This window comes from Curcuma longa, chromosome 2 (genome assembly GCF_044706935.1).
Source record: "Curcuma longa cultivar G26 ecotype Majalengka, Jawa Barat chromosome 2, ITB_CL_G26_1.1, whole genome shotgun sequence".
Lineage (NCBI taxonomy): Eukaryota > Viridiplantae > Streptophyta > Magnoliopsida > Zingiberales > Zingiberaceae > Curcuma > Curcuma longa.
The window spans coordinates 4973468-4984315 of NC_133862.1; the positions used below are offsets into that span (position 1 = coordinate 4973468).

At 43.9% G+C, this 10848-nt stretch overlaps 1 pseudogene; it reads right to left on the reverse strand.

Moving 5' to 3' along the window:
• Positions 1–6: 6 nt before the first annotated feature.
• LOC141815846 (putative disease resistance protein RGA1) lies at positions 7–2006 on the reverse strand (annotated as a pseudogene).
• Between the last annotated feature and the right edge of the window lie 8842 nt (positions 2007–10848).

The window sequence follows — 10848 nt, forward strand, 5'->3', positions numbered from 1 at the left end:
TAATATCAATGACTGCAGATTGTACAAGTCGCATAATGACTCAGGCAACCTTTGAATCTTGAAATTGCAGGATAAGTTGAGAAGAGAGCGGAGATGTATCAACTTGCCAATACTATCGAGCAACTGATCTAAAGCACAATTCTTCAAGACAAGAACACGAATCTTTTTTTAATTTTTGCAAAACGCCACAATCAAGAATAAAACTCTTGCAATTGAATGGTACTGACAGCAACATTGTCGCGTTCGTAATTTATTGTAATGATGAGAGAATTCTGTTAAACGTCTTGTCTGCATACCTTCTTCGTCTTCGTGCACTAAAAGATGACGAATCGTGCTAGGAGTCTCATGGGATTTGCCTTTTTCAATCCTGTAAGACTCGCCCACAGATACGAGTTCTGCAAGATTATGTATGAGGTCATGCATTATAAATTTTTCATCCTCGGACTTTTGAAAGAATGACCTGTTAACTAGCTCATAAAAGTAGTTGCTTGCTAGCTCCTCCCCATTCTGGTACTTCCTCGAGGCACTATGAATCCTTCTGCTATCCAAAAACTGATCAAATCAGGTTCTGAAAACTTATAATCTTTAGGAAACAGGGAGCAAAATGCAAAGCATTGCTTGAGATGAGGAGGAAGATGTTGATAGCTCAGTTGTAGCACTGGCATAATCCCATTTTCTGTTTGGGGAAGCTGCCATATTTCACTTTCTAAAATGCTTTTCCAGTATTGCTCATCCAACTTCGTGCTCAGCAACCCTCCTAGAGTCTTTGCTGCAAGCGGCGATCCCTTTAACTTGCAAATCATCTTCTTCGCCATGGCTTCCAAATGAGGATGATGAACTCCGCTATTTGAAGAACCAAATGCACATTTCTTGAAAAATTCCCAGAAGCTCTCCTCATCCAGACCTTCCAGATGAATGGGATCCACATCACCAACCATGTTAGCAGTCTTGCTAGAGCGAGTTGTTACCAATATCTTGCTACCAGGCTTTCCAGACCTCAATGGTGCACAGAGGCTCTCCCATTTGTGCCTGTCCTCGTTCCACACGTCGTCCAATACCAGAAGAAATCTCTCTGGCGTGATCTTCTCCTTGAGAACCTCTTGAAGAGCAGCGAAATTCGGGAGATCGCACTTCTTCTTGGTTGCATACTCTATAATCTCTTTGGTCAACCTATCTGTGCAGAAATTTTCAGAAACACATACCCAAATTCTGTGCTTGAAGTATTTTTTCACGCCACTGTCATTGAAGACTTCTTGAGCCAGAGTGGTTTTCCCAATCCCTCCAATACCAGCAATAGACAAAACAGATAATCCACTTTGACCAAATTTAGATGCAGCTTCTGGTTCCAACAACAAATCTTTGAGTTCTTGAAGCTCTTTTGCTCTGCCAAACAATTGAGGTTCAGTCGAAAAGGAGCTCGTTTGCCGGCTCGCCGAGGACACCAATTGCTTCTTTCCTCTATCATCTTCTGCGCCTAGCGAACTGTAAATTTTCTCAAGAGCAACTGAGTTGTCATCTAGCCTCCCCTTTATTTCCCTCATTCTCTGCTCATCATCATCATCATCATCATCATCCTCCGCCTTTCCGAAAAGGCCACTGGTGTAACTAGATAATGAAGTTTTTATCTTTTTGCTCGGAGGGGGAGTGGAGTAGGAGGAAGACGATGCTCGGTTACCAGCCTTATCTCCTTGTTGTTCGATCTGCTGCTTCAGAATTCTGTATTGGAATTCATCCAATAAGTCATCAGCATCGTAAGCAGCATCCTTGAGTCCTATCAACAACTCCTTCAATCGCTGCTGCAGGCCCTCGTCTTCTAACCACAAGTTCTCGACGGTGCTGATTTTCAACATGGCGTCGGCGAGAGAATCCTTCAGCTTCTTGAGGTCATCTTCAACTCCATGCTGCTCACCGAACTGTTGAACAGCGCGATCGACGGCCTTTCCGACCAAGGCGACCATGAAGCTCTCCGCGAGCCATCCCAAGGCTGTCAGCGCGAACCAAATCATGATTGCTAGCTAGCTGTTTGATGCTTCCTTCTTCTTTGGGAAACAAAGAGGAGAAGTTTACAAACAAAGCGTGAGAAATTAATGGAGGATAGTCTCCACTTTGTATGCGATCGACTTGCATGCAAGTCGCCCCCGGGACATAGCTGAGTTGGTTACGACATAGCAGACTTGCAGAAGAGGGCAAGAGTTCGAATCCTGACGAAGCCACGCAATACCTGCGTCGTGACCAACTGCAGTTTCTCGATTTACCTCCTCACAGATAGTCGTGGAACCGACCGTGTGGGGCCGCTAAGGTGGCGGATCCACCTTTTTGCAGAAAAAGACTTGCATGCAAGTCGCGCTGGAGCATAACTCCGTACGAGTAGATTTGTAAAAGAGGATAAAGATTTAAATCTCAATAAAATTGAGCAACACCTTCTTCCATCGTGGTCAATTATAGCTTTTTAATTTATTTTTTCACAGATGATCATAAAACGAGACCGCTAAAATGACGAATTCTATCTTTTATAAAAAAGACTTGCATGCAAGCCAAGATACTTTCTCCTCTAGGCACACAAACTTGCATTTATTCTGGGACTGGCGATTGTAAACTTAATTATTATGATTTTTGTGAGTTCTATTATTCTGGGAATAGTCAATGGGACTAATTGAGATTTATCATTATTTAAAACACTGTGAAGATGACATATAAGATTTAAAAAAAACAGATAAATAGTTCGGATTGGATTTAGATTGATCTGGATTGACTTAGATTTAGGGTTTAGGTGATTTTTTTTAGATTAAATCAAATTGTATTTTGAGAACTAAGATGTTTACGTAATATTAGTATGACAATAAAAAAATATTTAAATAAAATGAAGAATTATCGAAAAAATAGTAAAAAAAAATTGAATTATTCGGGTTGGTCAGGGTATTCGGGTTCAAGGTCGGGTTTAGGATTTTCGAGTTTGCATTAAGATTTTTTAATAATTGTATTTCAATCCAACTGAATCTATCCGATTTACCCGAATTGACACTTCTACATAATTGCATATAGTATAAAAAACAATCGAATCAATGTTAATGTTTAATGAGTGATAAATATAAAAATTAAAATGAACATGATGAATGTCTAAGTCGTAAGTGCTCTCTAATGATAGTGGGAGATAGGATCAAATCTCTACCTTCAACTCAGGTGGAGTATATCAGATCATCGATCTGAACTAAATTATTGTACAACTCGACACACATATTTGTGTTAATTGAGCTAGTACAATAAACTAGTCTCTCTAGGTCGTAATACTCTACGACCTCCATGGAAGATATACATGAACGTAAGAAAAATATCTAATATAAATATCTAAAATATAGGGGTATAAATGTAAATAATACAAATCTAATCCTAAGCTCCTCAGTGGAAAATCTAGGATATGTGCTAGGGGTACTAGAGGTCCCAACTTCAATGGTCTTCCTCTGAATCCTAATGTATAAATTAAGATTGTAACTAAAGAAAGTGATTTAATTGAATTTAGGATTAATTTAGGGGCTTACCTAGGACTATCGGATGGAATACTAAAAAAAATGAAGACCTATAAATGCTTGATGGTTGGGCAGGAAGTCTTTTTGTGAATTGAAAGAAAAATATGGGCGGTTGAAAACTTAGGTCTCGGGCGCCTTAGCGAACTATCCAACACAGGCAATCCTTGGACCAGGCGAAGACGATCTTTGGGCTGAACCGAAGAGCTGAATCGAAGTCGAACCTGAGACATACTTGAAGAGCGAGGTTAGACTGGTGCTGAAAAATCCCAGCAAGTCACTCCGACGCTCAAGTTAGGGTTCCGATGGGAATGAGGTGAACGGGAACAAAAGCAAGTAATAAGAGAAGTGGAATTTCAGAAATCGAACCTCAAATATGGTAGTGAGCTTATCCTTTTATAACCTGTATTGAGATTCCCTTTGTAGGGTAGGGTGGTGTTTTCGCCTTCACACACGACCTCTTGTCACAGAAGGAAATTCCCTTCTGTTCTCTTTCTATTTTGGCTGTATATGTCTAGAAAGGGTATTGGAAGGGACCAGATTTGACATCGACATATTCTCTTTAGCCTTATATACAGAATAGGGGTATCAGGGGCCGGGAGACCATGTCTAACGATCGGATACTCCTGTACGGTGGCGCAGAAGGAAGGGGACCAACTTTGTGGCGCTCGTAGGTAGGTGCTTTTCTTAGCAACGGTTTGCCGTGCTAACATGTCAGAGGTGCAAAGCGAGATTCCCGGATGAATCAGCATGAGGCGGAGTGACAGAGACTGTAGGGATGACCGAGACAACGCTGGTCGAGATGAGACGTTGTTGGCCCAGACGGGGCCGAGGTGAGATGTGATGTTGGCCTAGACGGGGGCTGCAACGAGATGGCATAAGCTGAGATGAGGATGGCATTAGCCGAGACGAGGTTGGCCCAAACGGTGCCAAGGCGAGATGATGTTGGCCTAGACGGGGAGGGCGAGATGGCATAAGCCGAGATGAGGTTAGCTGAGACAGGGCCAAGACAAGATGACATAAGCCGAGATGAGGTTAGCTGAGATGGGACCGAGACGGGATGGCATAAGCCGATATGAGGTTGGCCAAGACGAGGGTTGAGACGAGATGAAAGGCTTAAAGTAACTGAGATGAGGCTAGCAGAGATAAAACAAACCTAGCTGGGTGGGCTAAGGCTAGGCCTGCCTGACATATCGATCGTGGCTTGATTGAACCTGAGCTGACCTTGAGCGACGGGTCATCCTCTCGTGGTGGACCCAGACCTATCTTGATCGGTGTTGTCATCTCAGCTTGACTTTGACTGTCAACGAACTCCTGATCTTAATTTATAAGAAAGGCACGTCATCTTGATTAACCGTATCAGTGAGGTTTATGAATTAATTATAAAGATGCATACATGCCTCTTGTCATTTACTAAGTAATTTAAAATATATATATTTATATATCAGCACAATTGGATATAAACAAACAGTAAGACAATTATAAAAATGAAGCATGATGGATGATTCATTGACTCCTATAAAAAAATATAACTAAATTATAAGAATATATAGCTAATGCAATAATACAATGAGTATGTGAAGATAGTTTTTACAGTACAGGTCATTCAAAATGTTTACTCTTACTCGTGGTCTAAAATCTCGTGCGGTATTAGACAGCATATATAAAATATTTCGTTTCTTCCATTGATCGACACGGCATCGACGTTTCAAGGCCCTGTTCCTATTGCGATCCGCTTCCGGATGTGTCATCGGCTCCTCAGCACCAAGATACAACGGGGCGAGAGAAGAGAGGTCGGCTAGGCTCCTGCTTCTACAATCAACACAAACGTGAGAGGGAAGGTTAGGGGGTGCCCTAGCGCGACTACTCCGAAACTTAAGTCAGCGAGGGAGATGGAGACAATTAGCAGGGAAGAGAAGAAGAAGAGCTGTGAGTCTGTGTGTGCGCGCATACCTGAGGACAGAGGAGAGTGGTCGTATATATACAGAAGAGGAGTGTAATGTCATGTCCTAATTAAGAAACATGTCCCATCATCGGTAATGACCTTGTCAGAGGTGATAGAATAATCAGAATATCAGTCGCATCGTTGATACGTGATAGTATTGTCACTTCGTACGTGGGTGTCAGGGCGACGATCATAATTAAGGGGTATGGGACTGTCAGAAGAAATGATGAGAGTGATGGAGCAGGGCATCGAGAGATGAAATTCGTATGTGTCAAGCCTGGGCCGAGATGGTGGAATTTGGCTAACGGAGAGGAATCGGCTCAGAGTCAAGAGTCGATCTGAGGACTCTGTCTGAGGACTCTGCTTGAGGACTCGGACTCGGCCTGAAGAGTTTGCCTGAGGATTCGGCCTGAGGAGTCTACCCGAGGACTCTGCTTGAGGATTCGGATTCGGCCTGAGGAGTATACCTGAAGATTGGACTCGACCTGAAGAGTCTGCCTGAGGATTCGGCCTAAGGACTCTGCCTGAGGACTCGGACTCGACCTGAGAAGTTAATTTGCCTAAGGATTCAGACTCGGTCTGAGGAGTCTACCTGATGACTCGGACTCGGCCTGAGGACTCGAACTTGGCCTGAGGAGTCTGCTTGAGGACTCGGACTCGGCCTGAAGAGTCTGCCTGAGAATTCGGCCTGAGAAGTCTACCTGAGGACTCTGCCTGAGGAGTCTACCTGAGGACTCTGCTTGAGGACTCTGCTTGAGGACTCTGCCTGAGAACTCGGACTCGGCCTGAAAAGTCTGCCTGAGGATTCGGCCTGAGGACTCTGCCTGAAGACTCGGACTCGGTATGAGGAGTCTACCTGAAGACTCTGCCTGAGGATTCGGACTCGGCCTAAGTCGGCTGACTCCTTCCTAGCTTGGCTGACTCTTTGCGGTGCTTAGCCGAATGGATCAGCATCAAAATATGAGTTTGACCGAGTGGATAGGACTCGGGTGGTGTGTCTCGGTTCGGTTATAACACCTAGACCTATCTTGATCGGTGTTGTCATCTCAACTCGACTTTGACTGTCAACAAACTCCTGATCTTAATTTACAAAAAAGGCGCGTCATCTTGATTACCGTATCAGTGAGGTTTATGAATTAATTATAAAGATGCATGCATGCCTCTTGTCATTTACTAAGTAATTTAAATATATATATATATATATAGCAGCACAATTGGATATAAACAAACAGTTAGACAATTATAAAAATGAAGCATGATGGATGATTCATTGACTCCTATAAAAAATATAACTAAATTATAAGAATATATAGCTAATGCAATAATACAATGAGTATGTGAAGATAGTTTTTACAGGTCATGCAAAATGTTTACTCTTACTCGTGGTCTAAAATCTCGTGCGGTATTAGACAGCATATATAAAATATTTTGTTTCTTCCGTTGATCGACACGGCATCGACGTTTCAAGGCTGCGATCCACTTCCAGATGTGTTATCGGCTCCTCAGCACCAAGATACAACGGGGGCGAGAGAAGAGAGGTCGGCTAGGCTCCTGCGCCTGCAATCAACACAAACGTGAGAGGGAAGGCCAGGGGTATCCTGGCGCGACCACTCCGAAGCTTAAGTCAGCGAGGGAGATGGAGACAATTAGCGGGGAAGAGAAGAAGAAGAGTTGTGAATCTGCGTGCGCGCATACCTGAGGGCAGAGGGGAGTGGTCGTATATATACAGAAGAGGAGTGTAATGTCATGTCCTAATTAAGAAACGCGCCCCATCATGAGTAATGACCTTGTCAGAGGTAATAGAATAATCAGAATATCAGTCCCATCGTTGATACGCGATAGTATTGTCACTTCGCACATGGGTGTCAAGGCGGCGATCATAATTAAGGGATATGAGACTGTCAGAAGAAATGATGAGAGTGATGGAGCAGGGCACCGAGAGGTAAAATTCGTATGAGTCGAGCCTGGGCCGAGATGGTGGAATCTGGCTAACGGAGAGGAGTCGGCTCAGAGTCAGGAGTCGGTCTGAGGACTTTGCCTGAGAACTCTGCTTGAGGACTCGGACTCGGCCTGAAGAGTCTGCTTGAGGATTCGGCCTGAGGAGTCTACCTGAGGACTCTGCCTGAAAATTCGGATTCGGCCTGAGGAGTCTGTCTGAAGATTCGGACTCGGCCTGAAGAGTCTGCCTAAGGATTCGGCTTGAGGAGTCTACCTGAGGACTCTGCCTGAGGACTCAGACTCGGCCTGAGGAGTCTGCCTAAGGATTCAGACTCGACCTGAGGACTCGGACTCGGCCTGAGGACTCGAACTCGGCCTGAGGAGTCTGCTTGAGAACTCGGACTCGGCCTGAAGAGTCTGCCTGAGGATTCGGCCTGAGGAGTCTACCTGAGGACTCGAACTCTGCCTGAGGACTCTGCTTGACGAGGAGTTTGCCTGAGACATCTACTTGAGGACTCGAACTCTGCCTGAGGACTCTGCTTGACGAGGAGTTTGCCTGAGACATCTACTTGAGGACTCTGCCTGAGAAATCGGACTCGACCTGAAGAGTCTACCTGAGGATTCGGCTTGAGGAGTCTACCTGAGGACTTTGTCTGAGGACTCGGACTCGGCCTGAGGAGTCTACCTGAGGACTCTGCCTGAGGATTCGGACTCGACCTGAAGAGTCTACCTGAGGATTCGGCCTGAGGAGTCTACATGAGGACTTTGTCTGAGGACTCAGACTCGGCCTGAGGAGTCTACCTGAGGACTCTGCCTGAGGATTCGGACTCGGCCTAGGGCGGCTGACTCCTTCCTAGCTTGGTTGACTCCTTGCGGTGCTTAGCCGAGTGGATCGGCGTCAAAATATGAGTTTGACCGAGTAAATAGAACTCAGATGGTGTGTCTCGGTTCGGCAACAAACTCCTGATCTTAATTTACAAGAAAGGCACGTCATCTTGATTAACCCTATCAATGAGGTTTATGAATTAATTATAAAGATGCATGCATGCCTCTTGTCATTTACTAAGGAATTTAAAAAAGATATTTTTCCTGTTGAGATCTGCTTCTGGGTGCACAGCTCTCTCCCCTCAGCACATCACTGGTGCCAACTTGAACGGAGATGAAGGTGGAGGATCCTAGGGCCCTGCAAGCACGAGAAGGGTGAGTAGGAAGGCCAGGCGTAGCCCCGGCGCGACCACTCCGATGATTAAATCAGCTACCTCATAAAAGGATGGAATTGAGAATGAAAAGAGAGCGTGTGAGATTGTTCCCCCCTTACCCAGTGTAAAGTTAACCTTTTATATAAGCTGAAGAGGCTGTGTCACATCATAGAAGCGACCGGGGTCCCATCACCGTTATGGATGTGTCAGAGAGTATGGTATAGTCAGTGTATATGTCTCATCGCTGGCTTGTATTAAAGAGGGGGGGGGGGTCATGTTACGCACGCGCCTTGCCATGATGAGCTACATGCATAGGCGGCAGGAGAACATTCACAACCGTATGATGGAGGAGTGGTCCTTGGGAAAGGGGAAGTCTGTATAAAACGGTCCCGGCTTCACGTCCGAACGGGTGGAATCGGTTCGGGGCCGAGTTGTCGGGGCGGGACGATAGGGCTAGCGGGCCCTACGTACGGATAGATGGAATCGGCTCGGGGCCGAGATGTCGGGGTGGGACGATAGGGCCAGCGGGCCCTACGTACGGATAGGTGGAATCGGCTCGGGGCCGAGATGCCGGACCGAGACGATAGGGCTGTCAATATATATATATATATATATCAGCACAATTGGATATAAACAAACAGTAAGACAATTATAAAAATGAAGCATGATGGATGACTCATTGACTCCTATACAAAATATAACTAAATTATAAGAATATATAGCTAATGCAATAATACAATGAGTATGTGAAGATAGTTTTTACAGTACAGGTCATGCAAAATGTTTAGTATTAGACAGCATATATAAAATATTTTGTTTCTTCCGTTGATCGACACGGCATCGACGTTTCGAGGCCCCATGGCCACCGTGAAGGCATCGTGCAAGCTCCATGGCCAGCGGGGAGACATCGCGCGAGCCTCACGACCACTGCGAAGGAGTTGCGCGAGCCCCTTAACAGTTGCAAACGGCGGCATCGTGAGAGCACGTTGCCGCCGTAGAGGAGTTGATTAAAAAATTATTTTATTTTTTTAATATTTAAATTATTTTTAAATTTTTAATTAATAAATTTTATATTTAAATCATATCGATATGATATGATGTAATACCAAAATATTTAAATCTCTAAGCAGGTCAATGCTCTCGCTCTCACAGGGTGTAACTTATAAGCATCTATAAAAAATCTATAGGTTTTGTTAAGATTTAGATAAGTGTTTGATCGAGTTTTTTTTGCTTTGTCCGAGTCTTTTGTTTTAATCGTTGAGTGATCGCTTTGGCTGGTGGTGGAGTTGAAATTGTCTATTGTAAAAGCCTACTATAGCTAGGCTTATTTTTGGTATCAATTGCAAGCTGGGTTTTTCCATTTCATTCATCGTTCTTCTCTCTTTGCTATTGTATCAGGTTTGCTAAGGAATCCAAAACAATACAGAATCTTCAATAAGAGGTACTAAACAACTGAAACAATGTGAAAGCCTTAGATTTGATGGAAGGATTATCATCTCAACCTCAACAATAAGCTTTGCAATGAATAAAGGTCCCCGGGGCAATGGTGCAACGGTAGGACATCCAGATTGTGACTTAGGGACTCGCGGTTTGATCCCTAACTACGGCGTATTTGTAGAAATTTTCCTCCAAATGGAGAACGCAATCAAAGGATGCTGGGCATCTGGATTGACCACCGTATGCGCTTCCCGATTTACCCAGTGGGTGGGAAACTTCCGTGGGCCAGTCACCCCCAGAGATTGAGTTCATGAGACTGACTGAGATTTATCATTTTTTTTTCAATGAATAAGGGAGTTTGTTCCAACAGTAAGTCAGCTTAAACAGTAACCCTCAAATTGAAGAGCTCATGGGCTAAAATACTAGAATCCTTTGTATGTATTTTAAAAAATCATGCACACAAAACATGTAGCTAGTGGAACAAAAAAAAAAAGTTGAGTTTGGTTCATATGAATCCGACACTATCTTCTTCTTGGCATTTACAATTTAATCTGAATCTACATAAGTCATAAAAAAAACATGTAAAATAACAAAGCAGCAAGTACTATTTGTAAAGTGTTGCCTATTCGTATTTTAAAAAACATGCAAACAAAACACAAATATTGGAAGGGTTTGGATTCTATGGATAAATCCATACTATTTTCTCCTTGCCATTTGCAATGTAATCTTAATCCGCACAAGCTCTCGATCCTAATTTGATGTGTTCCGGTTGAGAACTGCGTCGGGATAAGTCACCTGACCCTCCTCG